Genomic DNA, 23,638 nt, shown 5'->3' on the forward strand with positions numbered 1-23,638 from the left:
AAATATAATTGCAAACTTAATATAATTATATAATTACTTAATAATTGTAAGTACGTATGGGCTTAATATGAAGAGACTGGGTAGAAAAGTGCTGTAAAAAATAAAAATTTGGATGATTCTTATAAAACAGGTATGTGGTAAACTGTGTGTATAATGTGGATATAGTGTGTGTGAATTTTATTGTTATGTTAGCCTTTATACAGCTATTATACAGCTTAAAAGTGCTTAAAAAACATTTTAGGGCTTTTATTGGGTAAAATGCCTATACTAATAAATAATAAATCAAGTTGTTTTAAAGAAGGTGTAGAATATACAACCTACATAAGTACTCACTTGATTAGAAATGCAGCGGTGTGTTTGTGTATGTGTTTATTTTCCAGGAAAACTTAGTTTTCAGATTTTTCTTCAGTTAATAATCTGCACTGTTACACTTTATCCTCAGAGGAAAGGAATTCAGTATTACCTTTATCATTCTTGTCATTAGAAGTTTGCTCTATGTAATTCCAAAACTTTTAGATAGTTGAATCAATTTAAAAATATGTAATGTTGATTTTTTAACTTCTTATATAATATTCCTATACATTCTGATATAATATCTGAGTTAAAGACCACGCCTAATATAAGAAAATAAAAAACCCGGTATTAAACATAATTATTTTTATAAAATATAAAAATTCCTTATAATTTACAAAGTCAAAATCATTACTACTATATCAATGATGTCTGTCGTTTTGCTCGTCTGTTTGTCACTAAATCATATAAAAACTACTGGACCAATTTTATTGTAATTTCATTTCTGATTTGTATATAGGCCTCTTGTTTATTTAGAAAATCCACTCGGGTTTCGTCACACAAGTTTTTAAAACTCTATTTTTGGCTTTATAAACAACTATAAAATGATATCATATTTTGTTTAATTAACTTAGGTCAGATTTAGTAATTCCTTAAGATTATAGAACTAAAGGCAGAATATAAGCCTTAAAGTAACAGCACTTATTATTGCAAACTTTTCTGTAATCACTGTTGAGCTCGGAAGTTAGCCATAAAATAAAATAGTGGATTTTAGTAAAAATTTACTTTTAACTGTAAATTTTAAAAATATTTAATATGCTTTGCTTAATTACTAGCTTATTGTAGATATCAAAGAGAAGGTTAATATTCTACCTTTTACAGATAAAAAGACTATAAAATACATCTTTATTGTTTCTAGATAGATTGGTTCTCTACACAATGTTGACAATAATACGTCAGATTGGAATAAATTACAATTGCCATAGATATGCCCTTTTCACCAAAATAGGCTTTTAAATATTGTGTTTGTGTGTATAATCTCGATCAGGTCATGAACGCAAAATTAATTTCCATTTGAAAATGACATAGAGCTCCAATATTCATTACACTATGTGAACAATGTTGAGATTTTGAGATTAAATTGAAAGCTTTAGATCCCGCCTCTTTGGAGAAATTACATGGGAGACAAATGATTGAGAATATAACCAATTTACAGAAAAGAGTTAAAGATTATGCCACTCACTAACGTAATATATCCTCTTCTTACACACATGGACCACGGCACGACTAAGGAATCGCATCCTCCATTGGGGCTCCTATATTGTCGATTCGTGGTCTATGGGTGGAAGGGCAGTTGGTTGGTGACACAAATAACACTTCACAATAGTTACTGGCAATGGGAAGGAATGCATAAACACAAAAGAAAACGTGTAGAGGGAGCGAGAGAGAGAGAGAGAGAGATAGAGAGAGAGAGAGAGACCTTACCAGCGGGTCATTTCTTGAACAACAGCAACCACAAACTCGCCTGGAGCAAGAGAGTGATATTAGTATCACCCACTACCTGGACGACCGGTCTACAGAGGATGCAATGCCGATCAGGCTATGTCACGTGACTTCAGGAGATTTAATTTCAATTGGTTAGGATTATGAGGAACCATCATCTGATTCCATGATTAGATACTGAACCCAGCTTATCGAATGTTTAAGTCATAGAAGCCAGATTCAAACTAAATAATTCTAGTGTTCCAATAAAATATTATTGTTAATATTTATATATCATGAGTGGGTTTACGAAAAAGCACCAAACTTCCACTTTAATATTCTTCTGCCCTGACCTAAAAGAGTTTAATTGTTATTGAAATCGTTTATTTTTATTATGATGTACTGAAAAAAAAATTTGGTTTCTAATAAAAACTGTTTCACTCTCTGACTTAAGATCCCCAAAAAATGGCTCTTTAAACTTTAATATAAAATAGGTACCAATAACTTTAAAGACTGAATATTTTTCAGCGATTATCATCGAACTCAAGAATGATTATAATGTTATTTATTACGAATATTCCCACGATTTCCTTCTTTTCAGAAGGAATACGCGTGTGAAGACGAGATTAACATGCAAAGAAAAATATACACGAATGAGGATATAATATATGAGTAATTAAACAGATATTTCATTTATACCTTCCCCACACTATAATATTATATAACGTATACCATTTTTTTTTTAATATGAGAAACCAAGCAATATGAATATTTATAATTTATTATCAAGTTGATATAAACAGTTTACAGTGTTTAAACAATAATAGCCAGTATAATATAACTAAATAATTCCATTAAATTTAGAATTAATTCGCTCAAACCTGTTTCATGAACGATTTGTTAACGACCAGTCAGAGCTGACATGCTTCATATAAACTGGATTAACAATAAGTGAAGTAAACCTGAGAACCAAGTTATCTAGAGTTGATTAGATCTTTAGGAGTTTTCTATTTAGTTTTTCTTTAAATGACCAACGCATGTGCATAGACATATAATTATTTGCTTAAAACCAATAATAATTTTTTTCGATATATAGATACTGTAGATGATAGTATTCACCGATATACTAAATTACTTGAAACAAAAACTAACTTGCATATATGATATCTAAATAGTAAACCATCGATAAGCCTCACTTGGATACCTCTACATATATATATATATATATATATATATATATATATATATATATATATATTAGTACATTTCCAAGATTATTTGTCGTCTCTTATCAAAGTAAGCCCATACGCTTCGTAAAACAATTCAATTTAAGAGTTTAGTTAATATTTATAAACAGGAGATTGTTGGGCTATTAAATATTATTATTAATGCCCTTTTATAAAAATTAAAATACACATTTAACTCCCAAAAGTTAGTGTAACTAATCATATCTATAGTTACTTAGGTTTATGTAGAATGCAAGAGCTCTACACTGTATAGTTGCAAAGCCATAGGAGTAATAGGCTGTAGGGCGACTCTGGTACCACAAGCTGTGAGAAACATTAATTAACTAACCTTTGAACCATCAATTACATGCTCTCGTCTGGTTAAGAGCTAGACCTGGCATTTAATTACTTAGGTTTACGTAGCATGCAAGAGCTCTACGCTGTACAGCTGTAAAGCCATAGGAGTAATGGACTGTAGGGAGACTCTGGTACCTCAAGCTGAGAGAAACATTAATTAGCTAACCTTTGAACGATCAATTACATGCTCTCATCTGGTTACGAACTCGACCTGGCATTTAATTACTTAGGTTTACGTAGCATGCAAGAGCTCTACGCTGTATAGTTGCCAAGTCATGAGAGTAATGTACCTTAGAGTAACTCTGGTACCACAGGCAAAAGAGTTTGAGTAACATTAGGCAGCCTCTGAACCATTCATCACATGCTCACGTCTAGACACGAGCTAGACCGGGAGCTCTCCAAAGTTACTCGCTGGAAACTCTGAGCTCTTGCTGGAAAAAATTTACAAACAACAGTCTATTTGTCAAAATATTTTAAATTATGTGTGTTATATTTGGAATAAAAATCCCTTATTTAGTATTTTATTCTTGCAAGACGTAAAATTTAACTTAAAATTTTATCCAATAACATATTTTATATTTTATGAACTTGTGAATGGGTTGAAATATACTACAAAATGAATTTACAATACATCCATGTATATGTACATTTTGCATTGTTGTGACTTTATTTAATTCAGTATGGGAATATTTTTAGGAAGGCATATCCTAACGTAATTCCAAATTAATAGCTAATGTAACCAGTTGAAAAGGTCATCGTTATACTATAAAGTAAAGAATGAGAAAAAATATTTGAACGCTACAGAATCCGTTTATTATTAAGAAGTTCAAGTAGAATTGTTTTAGTGTATTGTAATTTATATTAAAAATCCTACAACGTATTGTGAATAATTATTCTATTGATTACTTTGCATAAATAAAGGTTGTCTATTTGCAACTATTTGATTAAACTCTACCACGTTATTCATTTAGCAGTTAAATCTAACAAATAATACACGATAACATGTGTCATATCTAGCTTAGATTAGAAGTTATCTGTCTGTATGTGTATTTTTTGAAAAAAATATTATCTCATGAAAAGTATTAGATTAATAATTCATGAATCTCGGCAGAACTGTTTTGGGTATTGACATTGACATTCGCATACATAAATAAATATTAATTGTCTAAATGTTACATTTACAAAATGGTATCAGATAAAAAATTTTTTTACTAAAATTTGGAAAAATCTTCATGTTCGATAAAAAATCTAAAAAATAAAACATTTATGCAATGTAAGTAGGAATCCAACATTGTTGTTTGTTTCATCATAGACTAGATGATTTACTCCATTATTAAGAAAAACTCATTCGAATGGTAAAATTTGTGAACATTATTGAGTTATATTTCAGCAACTAGAAAATCATTACTTTATACAAATTATAAATACTGTATTAAATAAATACATTTTTATTTATAATAATGTTAAGATACTTCTTTTGGTACTTTTATTAATTTATTATTCAAATTTATTTTCTATTCAATAATCTAAAATAATATCTAAATGTACCTATTAGAATAAATTGCTTAATTTCCTTTTTTAATGTTATTTTTAGTAGTCAGTAATGCTAAATTCCAAAGCAAAAATTACAAATTTTATTACTAAGGATATTACAAGATTTTATATAAATAAATTGTGGGTTTTCCACTATGAGTTTTATTAACAACAGTTAAAAGATAATTATGGCGTAATGATACATAGACCGATTTCCCTATCAACTAACACTGTATCGACCAAATACACACTTCTTTAGTGTATAAAAGATCTCTCAGATATCGACAGCTGATTGTAGCATAAACATACAGCAGGCCGAAATTGGTTGGATGGTTGTAAACTAACCAGGATTCATATTTACGTACACATTTAGACAGCTATATATTCTCTAAAATTGGTACTTTAGAAGCACAAGCATTCACTACAGGTATTGAGTCAACTGTCAGATTCTGTAAACATTAATTGAGTGATAAAAATATCTAGTAATTCAACTCATAATGTAGTGATATGATGAATAATTTACCAGACATCGATAACATACTCTGTCATCTGGTTCACAATGCGGACGCTCCGTTAATATACCAACAAACCAGACAACTGCTGGAACTGAAACCAATATATATGATGAAGCATGTTATAGAATTAAGGTGGCAGGATCACATGACAAAAGCATTATATTCTAAGATCTAAGATGTAGTTGTAAACTTTGAAGGTAATGCCCATTTCCTACAACAAAACACTTAAAATTGAGTGTTTCTGTATCATTTCTACTCTTACTCTTCCTATCATTGTATGTTGTTAGAAATTGAACTAAAAAAATTAATTCACTTATTATAACTTCTATAATATTACGATAAAAAGACAGTTATTTGCAACATAACAACAAACAGTATTATGAAGGATAGGCCCCAATGATTTATCAAGAAGACATCAATATTCTAAGGTATCATCATTTGAGTGAATGGCATATTAACTGGGGCATGATTTTATACTGACTATTAGTGTATTCTAGTGCTAGCATACGACTAAAACTTAAATTAATATTATTACAATTTGATATAAATATAATTTATCGGGTAATATATTAAAAATGTTATGGCTGGCTAAAAGATTTTCAATTCGACAAAAATATTCCTTTCAAAGAGTATATTATTGGTCTGTAAGGCCTCAAAGTCCTGTTTGCAGGCCCAAAAATATAACGAAATTTTATGATACCATAAAGGTTAACAAAATCTAAAATGTTTCGGCATGAAACGGCTGATTATTTTTAAGTGGCTTTTAGTTTTTTCCACAAAATATGTAACCTAAATTTAGTATGAAAACTAAAATGTTTAAATGAAAAACCTCATGATATAAACAGTTTATCACACTTCGTAATAAAATGTTCTATCACTACTAATGCAACGACTATAATTCAAAGTCAGGGAAAATAACCTTAAAAAGTGAGCAGTGTTTATACCGAGTAGATAAGTACTTAACATTTATTATACATTTAAACATAGTTACTATAACAATAGGATAAATAATAGTGATTGAGTTAATTGATTAATAAATGATGCCCTGTCCCAGTTAATACTACAACAAAATAGAAAAACGTTGGTCACTTATGAACGTTACATATTTTAGCAATCTAGTTATTTGTCAGTGATATGGTGGTGATGATTTATTATTGTTATATTAAAGAAAATAATAAACACTGTATGACGTACATTGTTAGTTTTCCAGTTGTAATAACACATATTTTTTTATATTTCTTCGTCTCCACAGAGCTTATCATTTGTGATCTCATTAAATGTCTTTGTATTGGAAATGGAGCAGAACAGCAGTCAAAGAGTTTAAACTTTTCTGATGTCGTTTGTCTCCAAAAAACCTAAACATAAACATACAAGGTTATTTATATTACGTAAGTCAAGTCGATGAAATCTGAATCAAACCATACAGCTTTGTCTCACTAATAACTTACTATATTTTAAACATAAACTTTTTTCAAACAATGTTATAAAGTTTCTGATAACTAAAAACAAAATTTGAGGGATATCAGAAAAAAATAACTAATGTATACTTTTTAAGCTGTACTTAAATTGAAAAGATAAGGCGATATTGTAAAGTATTTGATACTATACACAATTAATTAATGTCACTGCAACTAATATGCAAATTAATATTAAAAATCTTCCAACATTGTTTAAAAAACCTAAAAATCGAGAAAACTTATAATAGCCTTGAGATTTTAGTTATATGTAATAACATTATGAATACCACTATTAGAGTAGTACGTTTCTATTGCACCTTAAAAAAATTGACAACATTCGGAAAAATTCAAAATTTTTTAATTCTAAAGGAATTCGACAAATGTATAACGTAAAAATATTGCTGTTTCTGTATATTAAATACTGCTAAATGCTGCATAATTAGCCAATTTTCAACAGCTGAATAGATCTATCTGAGAACATTTACCATCCTTATCTAGTACGTTTAAGTAAAAAACAAGCGTTTTGCAGTTTTGTCTCATACTTTACATAGGCAAGAGGACCTTAAACGACATTGATAAATACATTAAATCTGTGGAGACGTTTCTCAGATATTCATGTTTGGAGACTATTCCCAATACTGAAGATGATTCAGCATATTCAGTTAATATCTATGTTGGAATATTAAGCAAGTCAATTTGAGCGTCAATTATTTTATCATAAATAAACGGAACCATTATGCATGTATCTCTTATTTATTCTCTTAAAGCAATAGCTAAAGCTATAGCTTAAATGTTTTTATTGTACATAGTAAAGATTGAAACTTATAAGCTCTGTACAGTTTTTCTCATCAGTCTTTATGTCTAATATGACTTTTTTAATACGTATTATTGTTACAGTAATGACATCTGATAGAGCCTTTTGTTAAAATGCTTCATATTAAATTCATGGAATGGTACTTGTACTTATGAATTATAAAAGGAGGTAAGGCTTAATGTAATTAAATGAAACTCAAATTCATTATAAAATTTAATTAAAACTAAGTGTAAAATATTATAGTTATGAGCAACCTAAAACATATGTAGGCATTTAGTAAATATTTAATTACCTTGCGTAAATTTGATATGAGTAATGTCTACCTAATCATTATGTGACTACTCTATTTATGAATATAGGAAGTGTAAAATAATATTTTTAGACAAAAGACAGTAATAAACGTATTTTATCTAGGTATAAACATTTTTATATTCTGAAGCTTTTTCCAACTCGGTTATATTATAAAATTGTGAAAAAAATTAGCAATTCCTTGAACTTCCCGTAAACGGTAAGAGACGCTGAATCTAAGGTCAGATCTCGACAGGTTGACGTCGTCAATCCTGACAGTGACAAGGGGTTGCAGTGTTTCCATCGATTCTTGTTCAATCTCTGGTCAGGCTGTAATGCAGATTTTAACAATTATTTATAGTTTATCTCTTGCAATATCTATATAAGTAACTGTGGGTTGACTTATTGTTTAAATTTTTTATTGTAAAAATATATTCCGAACAAACAAATCTGTTATTCTAACTTTGTAACGGTATGGTTTTGTGGCTTAAATTTGTTCTAAATTAAAACAAAATAATCTTATTAAATAACCTCCCAAAATTTAAGAGCTTGTAGTTAGTTTATTGTTTAAAGATTTTCTTTTATTGTAAAATGAATGAATTCTTCCTTATAATAAGTGTAATATAGGTTCTCTAATTTAAAATTAATGTAATTTGTAAATAAATTAGATTGAACTAAAGGATTTAGATGTGGATTTGCAATCACTTACAGAAAATGTTTACGTAAAACTATAATAGGAAAATCAATTTAGTTGTATGATAAGTACTTTGGATTTATATACAACTGTTTTGTGCAGCAATATTTTAAGAAAATTGTAAACGTGTATGAATAAATTAAAAACTAAATAAGAGTTTCATTTTGGTGAATATCACTAGATTAGTATAAGTTACAATAAAAGTTTCTAACACTGCAATATTTGTCTCTTACAAAAATATATACAGATCTGTTATGATTTTATCTCTGTATTATTTATGTCACAGGATAATACTTTTTTAATGTTTTCATTTTTTACGATCGAATTGAGCGATACATGAATTTAATCAATAGCCACTAAATATAATTCAGTTGTAGTACAAATGTCATAAGTTAAATTAGATATTCTGTATAATTTGTTTTACGACAGAATTAAAATATTAATTTACATAGATAATTATTGTAATAGAAGGACTAATGTATTGGAAAATCCTAAGTCACAACAACGCAGTATCATGAGACGACCGATTCAAAATAGGCTCCCTAGGGTATAACTGTGTAACATTTTCCATAATGATGTTGAGGTAGCAGAGGTAGAGTTTCACTACAAATTGCATTGAAAACCCTCTGGGCTATCTTAGTGAGAGTTATAAAACGTATAGAGAGACATAAATTACATTACATTAACCAGGAACTGGCGGTAGAAACTTTGCTAAACCTTTAGGAACAAAATATCTGTATCGCTGTGTGCTAGTCACCTAGGAATATTAAGACATGACATTATCATATTATTCCTATGTACTATGTTCCCACAAAAAATTTTACTGTACGTAACAAATTGAATTTTCCTAGTTTTACATTGTTGGTAGTCTTTTAAAGTACCACAAACCGTATTTTGTATAATAAACATTTGTTTTATTTTTCCTAAATTTTACAAATTAAAAAAATGTGACTAATCAAATTTAAATTAAAGATCAATTATAATTTGCACCATTCATTACTCAAAATCAAGAGGGTTGTGACAAAATAATTTAATGCTGGTAACTTAATTAGTGCTAAAAAATCAATTACAAGCTATATTTTAATGAGGACACTCATGTGCTTTCTGAAAAACATGGAATTAAGTTTGGTCCTTAGGGTTAGTAAGAATTCATTTTTTTACAAATCAAAATAGAGTGAGTTCTTCTAAATTTTATCGAAGGTATAATTTGATAAATACTATTCTAAAGCTATAGGTCGGGTTGCTGACTAATCATGTTAGAGGACACATGGGGAACAATTACGATGTTAGTTGAGAGACAAGAGGCCCTAGCAGTTTATTCTCGACAGGTACGAATAAGTTGGATGAGATAATATAATAATTAGAAAACCTTTACTCATAAACCTGATAAATTAAGTACGCGTCCACAAATGAAGTACTCCTCCCGCTCAAGAGAAAGGAATATAAATATCATATTGACATAACAAGTGCAAAGTATTCTTCTTATAATAAGCTTGTTTTTGGTTATGGTATAGGTTAGGTTGGATTGATAAATTAACTCTTATATTATAAATATATTTCACACTATAAAAACGAAAACTTCATACCACATACTTACAATAATTGGAACTACGAATTTGCTGCAATAATAAACGAGACAGATTTTTCTCATACATTTCAATGTAAAAAAATTGAAAGTTTTAACCTTTCTCTTCTACACACTTCAGTTTCTAAATAGAATTTAAAACTTAAGTTTAAAAAGTAACCCAAAATATAACTTAATACACTTTATATTCGGATTTTGCATTATTTACCATCATAAGGTAAATTGTACGAAAGTAAAGAGGGTAATTATAACAATATACCGAAGTACAGTAACACAGGAAACTTGTAACAATGTTTCATCTACATATAGTGTTGTAGCCTGTATTACATAGGGCCGGACATGGCTACAATGCAGTACACTACGATATGCCGGACAAGGATAGTAAACTCTGGGATGTGGGAGTGTGACAGTATGCGATATTGTAATTATATGCATATTCAGAAAGTACCAATATAGTAGACTCGTATTTATTTTACATTCATATACTTGTATTTATTACTATTTTGCATACATATATTCATGTTTATATACAAATTTACATTTATTTTATTACGAGCGAATAAAAATGACTATACAAATATTTAACTAGTAAGTATTAGTGACAAATCTGGACTTGATATTTTGCTGCCCTCTATTTAAAATTTATGAATTTAGAAACTTTTGTATTTGATATTATCATTGGTTTGTTTGGTAAAAATTAATCTTCTCCATAATGATATAATCATTTTATAATTTATAAAATTTAGCAATAATTTAGCAACACAGTATTTAGATTAAAATAAATAGGTACAAGGGTTAAGTACAATGTAAGGTTAAGCTTAAACATAAACTTTACAATTAGAAATTTTTTTTCGTATAATAGAACATAGTGTAACTTTGCTTCAATAATGTTGTTTCTTTGTGGTTTTTGTTTCGTAAAATTCTACTGCTGTTTGGTGGTTCTTCCCTTATTTATAGCTACAATATGCAGCACCTGATGGCAGTAGATGCGTAAGAGATTTTATTTGAGATAGGTGAGGTAGCTTAACCTTAATGGGAAGTTGGTCTGCCTGCAGAGGGAACAGAGAGTGTTCAAGTTGGGGCAAGGAAGAAACCGTGGACAAAATATCGATAACTACCTGGCTGTTAATCTTGTGTTTTACCTTTGTAGCTAGAAATTTAAGCCATGCTCTGAAATTATATTTTAACACGGGGTTTTGTAGAGCCGAGTCTAATATCTGGAGTGGTTATTACCACTCCAGATATTAAAGCTATTGCTTTGGAAATAAACGGATATATTATAGAATTTTGTGTTCAAAATATTAAGCTGGATTGACACTGCCTGAGTACTGCCTTAAGTACTGATCTATTTTGGTTTTCATTATTCAAAATAAAAGTTGTGTAGAGCAATAAAGAAGTGGGAAAGGTTCAGTTTCAACACATTGGTAAACTAAACAAATCAAGTAACTATATTTAATAGAGTGTGTTACTTTCACGTGCCATAACATATTATAAAAATACGAACTCATATTGATCAAAGCATTCTTGTTATTATATATTTGTTCTTATAGTATTGTTTTCCAGTCTCTTTTATCTCTAAGCTCAACATTGAAGTAGAAGCTTGTCTGTTTTGGTTTTATGTTGTCTATCAAAAGGAGGTATCTCTGTTTCAGCCTCTTTAGTTTTAATAATAGCATTTTCTGTTCAGCATTCATGGTATTCACGATGGGAGAGTTTGCAGAAATGCAGTTTGTGCAAAGCTGTTATGTTGGGAAAGTACTGTCAGCTCGAAGAAAATACGTATCCGTATGACAGCAAAACTATTACTCTAGTACCCTAAAACAAACATTTTCAAGTATCCAGTCAAATATCTAAGCAATGCTCTTAAGAAGATATTATTTAAATATATTGCAATTCTGTTCTGGTATTCCAATTTTCACTATGATGTATCCTACAATATTTGATTACAACAACCAACATGCCACTGATAGACTATTGTAATACCCATTGTTTCTTTTAAAATCAAGACTAATAAAACTTTTCGCACTTCCTGTACCATCAAACACTTTAGAGGGTATATGGTTGCTTGTAGCGGGAGTAACAGCCCGACTTAATTGTTGCCAAAATTTTTCCCTTATACAAGCAAAGGTTTTTGCAAATGCTGAATTTTTTACATAGTGTCTGGGTTTAAATCCAATTTACAAGGTTCCAAATACTTTTTGATTGCTGTAAGTAGGTAATTTTCTATCGGTAATAATTTCTTAAATAAGTAAATCTTAATAGCCATTAATTAATTAATTGGACTTCCATTAAAAAAATACAACAGGAATAATTATTTGTAAACAAAAGGAATATAATCATTAAGTATAAATAATTTTTCGCTTTAATTTATTTTATTATACCTCCAAAATATCACTTCATCAGTTATATTTAAACAACAATTATCAATAAAGTTATGTTTCGTAAAAAGATGTAATTTTTTTTATTTTGTAACATTAAAATAATAAGCGATTTATGCCTTTGCAAATAATCCTTTTTCGGATACAGGAATTAAGACTTCCGTTGGAATAATGAATCATTATTCGACGAAATGAAAATTGTATTAATTTAAATAGAGGTGGTATGTCGATATTTGCGGTTAGAAAACAGGCCAACTCCTCTTTCTCTCTTAAAACATTAAACTTAATTTTTAAGTTCTTATTCCCTGTTACAATTTCTAAGAAAATCTTTTAAATTTATAGTATTATAGATTAGATTTATAAAAACATATTTAATAACTTTTACAAAATAAAACATTTTGTATATAACACTTGTTGTAATATATGAAGAAATGATAGTAAGGCATACATGTTTGTGACGGTAGAGTCAATATTTATCATTTGCTAATTAATAAATTTTAAATAAAAATGATTTTTATGATTGGAAAAAATTTCACTCCCTACTAAAGAAAATTGTTTTATTTTAAATAGAGGTGGTATGTCGATATTTGCGGTTACAAAACAGGCCAACTTCTCTTTTTCTCTTAGAACATTAAACTTAATTTATGAGTTCTTATTCCCTGTTACAATTTCAAAGAAAATCTTATAAATTTATAGTCTCATAGATTAGTTTTATACAAAAATATTTAATAACTTTTATAAAAAAAAACATTTAGTATATAACACTTGTTGTAATATAAGAAAAAATAATAGTCAGGCATATATGTTTGTGACGGTAGAGTCAATATTTGTCATTTGATAATTAATATATTTCAAATACAAATTAATTTATGATTGGAAAAAATTTCACTCCCTACTATGGAACTTCTGAAAGATGGTTAACAATATTTTTCAAAATCAGATCCTTTTTCATAATCATTCGATAATAAGATAGATTATTAATCCCACCGTAAACGGGTTTGTGTTTGAATTATATTTATTTCAATATACTTTGAAATAATAATGACATCATTCACACATCCTACTTTGTACAATACTATGTGAAGTATTAAGTACAGTTTATTAAAATTTGGTTTACACATTTTGATATACACGTTTTTATCCGTTTGTGATGCTTTATGAATCAGTGTATTGTTACTTAAGATTTAATTTCTTACCTAGACCTTACATAAGAATGTTATACACAAAGAAATATATCAATATTTCGATATATGTGTTTTATAAACTTGGTGTAAATTTAAGATTTATCTAAAAAACTGTTAAAATATAGTAGCTAGAACTAATTTAAATAGAAAACGATTTTCAAAGAAGTTATAATGTTATAAATTGTTTTAAATTCTACTTTATTAAAAAATTAAATTAGACGATAGCAGGGTTCACAGGTTCTGAAGATTACACATTTGGCCTCGGTTTTTAATTACAAGTGAAAAGAGGTTTAAGTTCAGACCTTATCGCGTACAGAAGCACGTTTTTATTTTAATTGCAACCACGAGATTGCTTAGCGGTATTACGGATTCCACTTTAATCTAACTGGGATATAGTTTCAGAGATCCTCCACTTAGCTCCGTCTGCAAAGGTTTACAGTAATGCCATTTACTCTTAACCTATTTGCCTTCAAATCTTCCTCATGTAAAATATGGTTATTATAAAATAATACATGTAGGATAAATATGCTACAAATTGTGTGGTGAAGTATTTATCATGTTTCTTACATTTAATACCTTTGATCATAACCTTAAAACTGAAAAATTTATTATTGCCAGTGTCTTAGTTCAGCCCTTCTTAAAATATTAATTAGTAGAACGATTTAGTTCAAAACTAATTTTTGTACAAAAATATTGTTTTTGAAAACATTATGTAATATGAAATGATTATAGAAATAGGAAAATTATTTTAACAAAGTAGCTTACACAGTAAGTTACTGCTACTATTTAGCTACTATTGCTACTTTTAGGAAAGGAGTTACATTGGGAAGGTAGAACAGAAACCGAGAGATATAATATTTTTAGAATTGTTTAGCTGTAAGAAACAAAAGACGTATACCATTTTTATTCGCTATACATTACAGACTTAAATGGTTTTCATTTTCATATCAGAAAGGAGTAATACTTGCCACACAATATTTATTCTTAAAAGTGAATTGGGATTATGTGTTTTCAATTATTACTTTGATATAACATTAAATTTGTGTACAAATATAATTTATTAGACATAATAATGAAATATTTGTAAGCAATATCTTAAATTGCTTTGAAGGGTATAGATATAGTATTTAAACAGTATCTAACACAAATCGCGTAATCTGTTTTAATATTGAATATAAATACCTCAGAAATCATGGTGCAGAACTTCTTTACCTAAGTATATTTAAACTTACTTTCAAACAATTGATCTTTTAGCTAAAAAAAACCCCTGCGAGGGCACATTTTGATAATATAACAATCACTGTTACATTGGTCTAACAGTAGACGAGGACGATAGGATATGCACAGTTGTATTAAACGGGTTTTAATATACTTCAGCCCCTGAATCTATATAATACTTATGATTATAATTTTATGTGATGATAGTTAATAAAAGATACACCCTTAGGTATTGGAAGATAGATTGTTCAAACCTTTACTCCTTGAAAATTCACTAATGCATAGGGTTTATACATTACGTCATTCTTAGCCTTTGTCAAAAAAAATTCCAAAGATGATACATAAATTTTTATATAAAATAAAAAACACGCCATGAAATGAGAATTGTTAAACAGTTGTTTCTATTATATACCCAAAAATTATTTAAAAACTAATGTGTTTTATATTTTTAGCAGTTTTTTTATTAGGTCTAAAGATTATTATACTTGTTCTATATATCTTGAATGATATACTGATTTACAAAATATTTACAATATACAATAAAAAAAATATATATTCAACGTCCATTGTAGTAAGCACATATTTAATATAATATTGTTTTGCAACAAGTCTATAATGTCCGAAACGCAGAGGTCCACGTGATCTATTCATACATCTCGTTCGTTTGATTTGATTGTGAAATAAAGTGTTACTTAGTTTATACTCATGGTGATACTAGTAAATTTCTTCTTGCGGGTTAAATTAGTTTCATTATATTAGTTTTCTGAGAAATTGAATTGTATGTTAACGTGCCTATAATACGATGTTTATTTGAACCTCAGAACCATTAATTATTATAAACCATATGAATGTATTAAACAATATTAATAAATTACGCTTATAAAAGTATTATATTGCTTCAAATTTGTAAGCACTATACAAATAAAGACTGAAACTCTCTAATGTGTCTCACTCAGTCCTTATAAACATGATATAACACACATACTGCAAAGGCTATTTTTCAAAACTGTTTACGCTAACAGAGGTCCAAAAGAAATCAAATGCAGACACTGAGATTGCTAAGGGATCGGCTGTATCAAAGGCCGATTGACCATAAACAGTTTTTTTTTCGTTTCCGGAGGGAGTTCTCCAGTGTATTTTAAAGGAAACAAAGAAGTTTGATCACTTCATCATACCTTTGCTGAAACATTTTAACCATCAAAGAAAGTTGTAAACTTTGTTACGCACTTTGATTCATGTTTTATTTTTAAGTTTAGTTTTTCTAATATTATGGACGGCATTTTGTATATATAATAGTTTAAGTTACTGTTTTGTTACTAAATATGCATTCATTAATTTAATTTAGTACACCAAGTTTTTCATATTTTGGTATTTTAGTATAAATGAAGTGTAAGACAATTTCTTCATCCGCATTTAGTAAATATATAGTAGTATCCATAATGAATATACTATGATAATATAATGATTGAGTTTTAAATTATTGAATCATATAGTAAACATGTTAGAATCATTGAGACAATATGATATGTAGTAAAGGAAATACATTTACATGCCTCGTTCAAAATACGAACTGGTATTTTATTGGTATTATGATTTGTAATAAAGTTTATTTATATAAAACTAATAATTTTGCAATCCTCAGATTATACAACTTTAAAACTAAGGATATGTTATAATTCAATACATAATACAAAGATATTGCAAAAACAACAATATCAATGCAAAATTATTAATAATTTAAAATTAGATTACACCATTATTGTTTTGCACTTGAATAACCGCCTCGCTAGGTTATAAGAGAAATATTGTGGAACAAGCTAATCAAAAGAAAAATGCGAATGCTTAAAGCAATTAAAATGTTTTTGCTTAATGCAATTGAAAGAAATCGATTTTAACAAAGCTGAGATTGCCGTTGGTCTTCAAAAGAAATGAACGTTTGCTGCCAATAGACCACTTGATCTATGATCGGAGAAGTAATGATATATTATATGCATTTGATAGTGATGCAGTAACATCATCGATTGAGGAGTTGAGGGTAAGGAGTTAAGATTGGGGATGTTCTGATAGACTGAACATATTAAAAGGGTTACACATCTTTTATAAATGATACCGTAGATACACTTGATAATAATGGAGTAACATCGCCAATGGAACAACTTGTTCGATAATTGATGTCAGACTGAACATTTTAAAATTGATCAAGCATATGTTTTGGTAAAGATGTCAAGAGGAAATATCGCAGCTGTTATGAAAAGAATTAAACGTTCAAATATGAGTATTACAATGTATTCATTTGTTTACTAAATTCTTCAAGAGTTAATTTGGATAATCTGAATCCATATCACCTATAGATATATCCTACAACAGTTTTAAATTACTTAACCACTGTTTACAATATAATATTTGTATATTTTATTTTTTAATTTTTAAGTGCCCGAACAAGGGTTAAGAAAAATATAGTACTTCAGCATTAATATTATGATTTCCAAGAATTCTCACTGAATATCAGTATTTTAAAGGGTTTAAGAGGGGTTTAAATGGGCTGCTCGTAAAGCATGTTGTAATGCTTTGTGCGATCCCTTATAGTTGCTTTATTTTTTACTCAATAAAAGCGTTGCTTTATTGTTCTTTATCAATGAACGTGAACTAAATCCACTGCACATGTAGAGAACAGGTGCCCTAAAACAGTTGTTTTGTATCCAAATTAAATTCAGTATTGCCAACATATTATTTAATAGCGTATAAATATTACGATTGTTCAGGCTACAACTGAATATAAAAATAGAATTACTGGTAAAGTGTAGTTTTTTACCTTCTATAATTTACCCTCATTATTAGTTCTGATATTTCATAAATTTGTAGCCATAAATTTTCGTATCTTTTGTGGAAGCAGCTGCCATAAATAGACGTGTATTTCAGTGCTTCACGTGAGTACTGTAGTAATGAAAAAAATATTAACAACTATTTGCAATAGTATAATTTGGCCTCATTACACTATAGGTGACAACTAACGGTTTATTTTCGTAAAAATTTTATTTTTACTGTATTCGATACATGAGAAAATAAATTATTAATTCACACTGTTTATATAAATAGTATATATTTTAAGTAATAGACAGAATGTAGTAAAGTAAGTTTATAATGAAAATATATTTCAAAGGATTACAATAGTCATCTATTATGGGTTATCAGTACTGACAAGTTTTACTTCACGAACTTGCTATTCTTGTCCAGTCTGATTGAAACACGTGCTTGCTTAGTAATCAATAGTCTCGATTCCAGATACCACGCGTAGATGCGGTGATGAGGGAGTATTACAACACGCTCACTGGCTTACCTTAGCCTCTGCGGGAATCTATTTTACATATGGCGTATGATTATGATATCATAATGAGATTTAAATATTTCGGTGTGAATAGTTTTATTCATCAATATCAACCTATACACATGACAATGAACCAAGAACAACAGTTATGTACATTATGTACATTAGAATAACCACCTCTAAATTAAATTACAATGATCAATGTGTACAAGTACAACTAATTGTAGAGTAACAATTAAGTTTGCAGAATGTGCTTTAAAACTTTATATACTTGTAATATAGAATATTGACTTCGTAGCGCTTACTTTCGTTACATTAATAGTTTTAAATAATTTAATCAAGTCTGTTGGAATTAGACTTTTTTAGTCTGTTAAAATCTTGGACTATCTAAAAACTTCATCTAATGTTATTAATAAAACTTTTCTTAACTTATTATGTACTTGTATATAATGTATGTATGTACATATAAACTGTATGTACGAACTGTTAGCTGAACGTAGCTTTCATTTTATTCTCCAGTATTTTATTTTATTAAATTTTTTTCAGTATCTCAAAAATCATATGGTCTATATAGTTGTATGTAGAATGTTGAGTAGTTTCTTTGTAAAGAACTTATGAATGGGTAACGATCTAGGTGTTCTTTGTTAAGGTGGATTAGTTTTTTACTGATACAATAAAAATAAAATTTAGCTATTTCACAGTTTTCCATATTTTATTGAAAAACTAGCACATATTCAAAAAATGCATGTATTTGTTATAACTTCAGGCTGGTTTATACTGTCCAGTTCTATCTGCACTGTGTAAAGCAGAAATCAATATTTCTCAATATGTGACGTATATCTGGACACCCCTGTGGATGAGCAGGAGCGTTACATAGCTAAACGCATATGTCGAGGCATTGGGATAGAAGGATGGATCGATAGGTTTAATTTGGAGTTGAAGATGACTATTGGAATGTGTCTCTATTGTTACCAGCCTTGACAGTGTAGGGAGGGCTGTCACCTACCCGCTTTGACTACAAAGGCTAGATCAGAGTTGACCTACGTTATTCTAAGGTGACATGACCCTCTGTGTACCTCCTTAGAGGCGGCCCAACGCCAAACCTTACTCTCCTGAATATCACCCACTCCAAATGTAAGTGCAAGGATTCTTTTTTAACTGAGTGCAATGAGGAATTTAACTGTTTCCTATCACTAGTGATAAAAAAACTAAGATATACGTGTTATTATTACTTTTGAAAGTCTCTGACTATTTACTGCTATTGTCTTCCATATTTACGCAATATTAATATAAATTCTGACCACAGCTGTTAAATAGGCTACTGTAAATGGTAAGATAATACGAGGCCTGTTCCATTGTTTCAGCGTTAGTAAAAGATAAAAATAGGTTATTATTCACTATAGCTTTAATAATTTAACCTAAAAATTACAAATTATAAAATTTATAAATTTTTTAAATTTTCAATAGCGGAATTTCATAAATAAAAATAAAAAAACGTACAGATATAATCTTAAAAAATGTATATTTATTTATCTGTATGTCCCAAGTGGTGTCCGACCGTTAAAAAGTGTAATAATACTTACTAATCTTGATTAAAGAGTTATAAGATTATAAATTAATTAAAACCAAGTTTCATTAGTTTTTATTAATATTTCATAAGTTTTCAATAGTTATTTATTAATACATTAGTTTGACTTCTAGAGCATACAAAAAATTATATTATATCCAGTTTTGATGTTAGGCAAAGTACTGTTGAAAACTAAATATTCAATAATTATATGATAAGTTAAAAAGTAATGATGTTTTATAACATTTAAAATATAATATTAGACAAAATTGTGTACATTTTATGCTTAAATTTCCTGTAATTTTAATTATTTATACAGAACAGTAACCCATAACTAGAGACCCAGTCCATTACTCACATAGTCTATTATTTATTATTTATTTGAGTGTAAAAATAAACCATAATCACAAATATTAAAATTCATTTTTGGAACTTGGAAATTCTAAGACCAAATTTCTATTATATAGTTTTATAGAAGTATACAATTAACTGCTTCATCTCTCGCACAGCTTTGTGTCAGACACTACATCACGAAGGCTGTCATAGTCAGCTGTCAGATTGTTTATCTCATCAGCTGTCATTACCAGGCACCTTCATGGCTGGGAGAACATCATTTTTGAAAAATGAAATATTGATGTGCTGATGGCAGTACAATATGAAAGAGAACTCGATAAAACTAGATGATTTTACTATAAGTCAAAATATTCAGAAGTTATCAAGATTAATCGATTATTTACTTCAATCAATTATTAGTATTTTATGTCTTATTTTAACGATTATTTTTTTGAAGTTTAGTGGTCGCTAAGTTAAGTTCTTTCTACCATAAAATAATCAGAATTGTTTTCAAAGTTCAGATAATTAAGTTTATTATACCTTAAATACTTCTTTGATAATGCATTATATTAAAATGTAACATAAAAATAAGTGTTTTTGGCTCTATATTAGTATTTATAATCTTATAAACTAGAAAAACCATTAACTATAATAAATAATAACTATTACATATATAGTTTTTCTAGTTTTTAAGATTATAAAAACTAATGTAGAGCCAAAAACGTTTATATTATATATATATATATATATAGTATTATATATATATATATATATATATATATATATATATATATAATACTTCTAACTAACTTTAGTAATTTCCTAAAATTCCGAACGACACGAGGTCAGTAATTGTAGCAAAAATAAAGTTAGCCTTTCTATTGAAGGTGACTACGCACATTGTAGCTTATGTCATTTTGGTTATCACTTTGACGAATGCAGTATGAAATCCTTATCCCAGAAAGGTATCAGTAAGTCTGGTCACAGTAAATATATCTGCGCTACAGGAGAAAGAAAAATTAAGTTATTATATCTCAAGAAAATAAATTAGTGGTTATTGACTTTAACAATAAACTTTACAACCTCATAGAGATCATTCCAGTAGTAGATCATAAAAAGGCATCACTTGAACTCTTGTCGAGTAAGTACGATATAATTGAAGAGAAAATGGCATAGAAAAGAAAAAAGGGCTTTAGGAATAAACTCTGTGATGTAACAATGAGGTTAGTAGATACTCAAAAGCATAACTGGTGGGGTAATGACGTGGAAAAATCTGGACGATTTTTGAATTTGGAGAATCATGGAATGTTAGTGCAAGACAAGATTAAAGAAGAAAGTTCTACTCAGATTTTTCAGGCCCTTGCTCAAGAAAATGGGGAAACGTTCGTTTCTCAGGGGATCCACAAACTTCACCGACTACACAAGGAAAACCTTCTCCCAATATGGTCCATTTTATGTCAAACGTACGTCGCAATTTTCGCTGGTAAGATAGGGAAAGAAGGCACGACTCTCATAAAAAAAATCGCTGATAGTAAAATACCCTTAATGAAAACCTAACCTTTTACTATACGGATTTCCTTAAAGAGACTCAATTTAGAGTAAACTTCCACAATTATGGTTTAAAAATAGTAAAATATTACTTGAAAGAAGCAAAAATAACAAGAAACATTGTTGTAATACAAATTATTGATGATAAACTTCAAACGTAAAGAAGATCTGGTAAATCTAAAAATATCTAAACTTTAATTTATTTTAAAAATCTAACTATTGGTCTTAAGTTAAATTATTTTCAACAACAGATATTGAAAATTTACAATGGGAGTAAGATAACAATTTAATCTTTATAACATGATGTTGATATAAGAAAACAGAATATATGGCTTAAAAACAATCATATCAATTGTAACCATTGTAGAAACTCGTCTGTAGTATATAGAATATACATTTAAATTTATAACAGGAATTACTGTATTGTTTTACTCAGCTATTACGTGAAATTAAAATTGATATTCGTCAACCAGATCAAATATCACGAGCATCGTATCTCAAAGAAATATAATGACGAGCCTGTAACCTGCCTGAATTGCTGTGTGATAATTGAAAGCGATATCGGTTTTCAAAGCTACTATAAATATTTATTTAAATTTTTACCGTCTTTAAAATGGTGGAGAATATACAATTTAACTTGTCTTCATGTTTTTCCATCGGTTTTTCTAAACTACTGCACCGATTTTTATAATATTTTTATAAACCAAAGTTTATAAAGTTTATGAAGTTTGCTCCATATTGTTAGGTTTTAGACATGTATCTGACAAAGAAAATTATTTAAATATGTTACTTATAAAACCATATGTATAAGCAACACAAAGCAAATCAGGGAGATGAAGCTTTCTTAAGTTATTAAAATTTTACCTCGAAAATGTCTAGAAACATACATTTTGGTGTTTTGCTTCTTACTTAAACGGTTACTTAAAAAAATTATTCTTATATGACGGCACAGGATTGAGTGCGGAGGTTGGAATTTTATAAATCACTATATACATCAAAGTTGCTGTAAGAAGTTTTCTAATCACGTCAGGGCTCTAAACATATCTCCAGTAGAAGTTTTTTTCGAAGCACGACGTAAAAAACGAGACAAAATAAGATAAAGAGAGATAGTTTCCTTAAATTGAATATAACTTACCTGACAGATGATATGTAACATCAAACAAATTTGCGTTTTTCATTACGTGATAGTGGCCCATTATGTTCCATTGAAAGGAATATAAGAAATCTGTCCTGAGGAACAACACAAAATCTTCATAATCACTCTAAGTTATCTTAGAGTGATTGTTAAAGCACCGCCATAAAAAATTGTGGGGAATATAACCTCAGTATCTTTTGTTATTTAAAGAAAACATTTTTCATTTATTTTTAATTTCTTGATATTATTTTAACGTTGTGGAGCTGTTCTATTTTAATTTTTAATCTTGTATTATTATTTAAAAAATTAAATACTACTTAGTAAGTTAACAAAACCTAAGCCAAATTTCTGCTTAATGTTTTCTTAATACCATTATGAAGATGTGTGTATTAAAAACATTATTTTTATTTTCCACTAATATCAAAACTACAAAATTTACAGGTTGTTTTTTTGCATATAGGCACTTAATGCTACCCTTTTTATATTGTGTATGTTACTAAATAAGTATACACCTGTTCTGTAATGATTATCAATACATTTTCCAAAAGTAAGAAATATACTTATAAGTGACCTTTATATGCTATATTTTCAGAATATACAATATCGAAACAATTTTTATGCAAACACCTTTATCAAATGCAATCATTCTAAGGCTGATTATGTTATGATATATGGCATATAATTTTAAAAATTCAACCTTTCTTTATT

This window comes from Homalodisca vitripennis, chromosome 3 (assembly GCF_021130785.1).
Source record: "Homalodisca vitripennis isolate AUS2020 chromosome 3, UT_GWSS_2.1, whole genome shotgun sequence".
NCBI classification, from domain to species: domain Eukaryota; kingdom Metazoa; phylum Arthropoda; class Insecta; order Hemiptera; family Cicadellidae; genus Homalodisca; species Homalodisca vitripennis.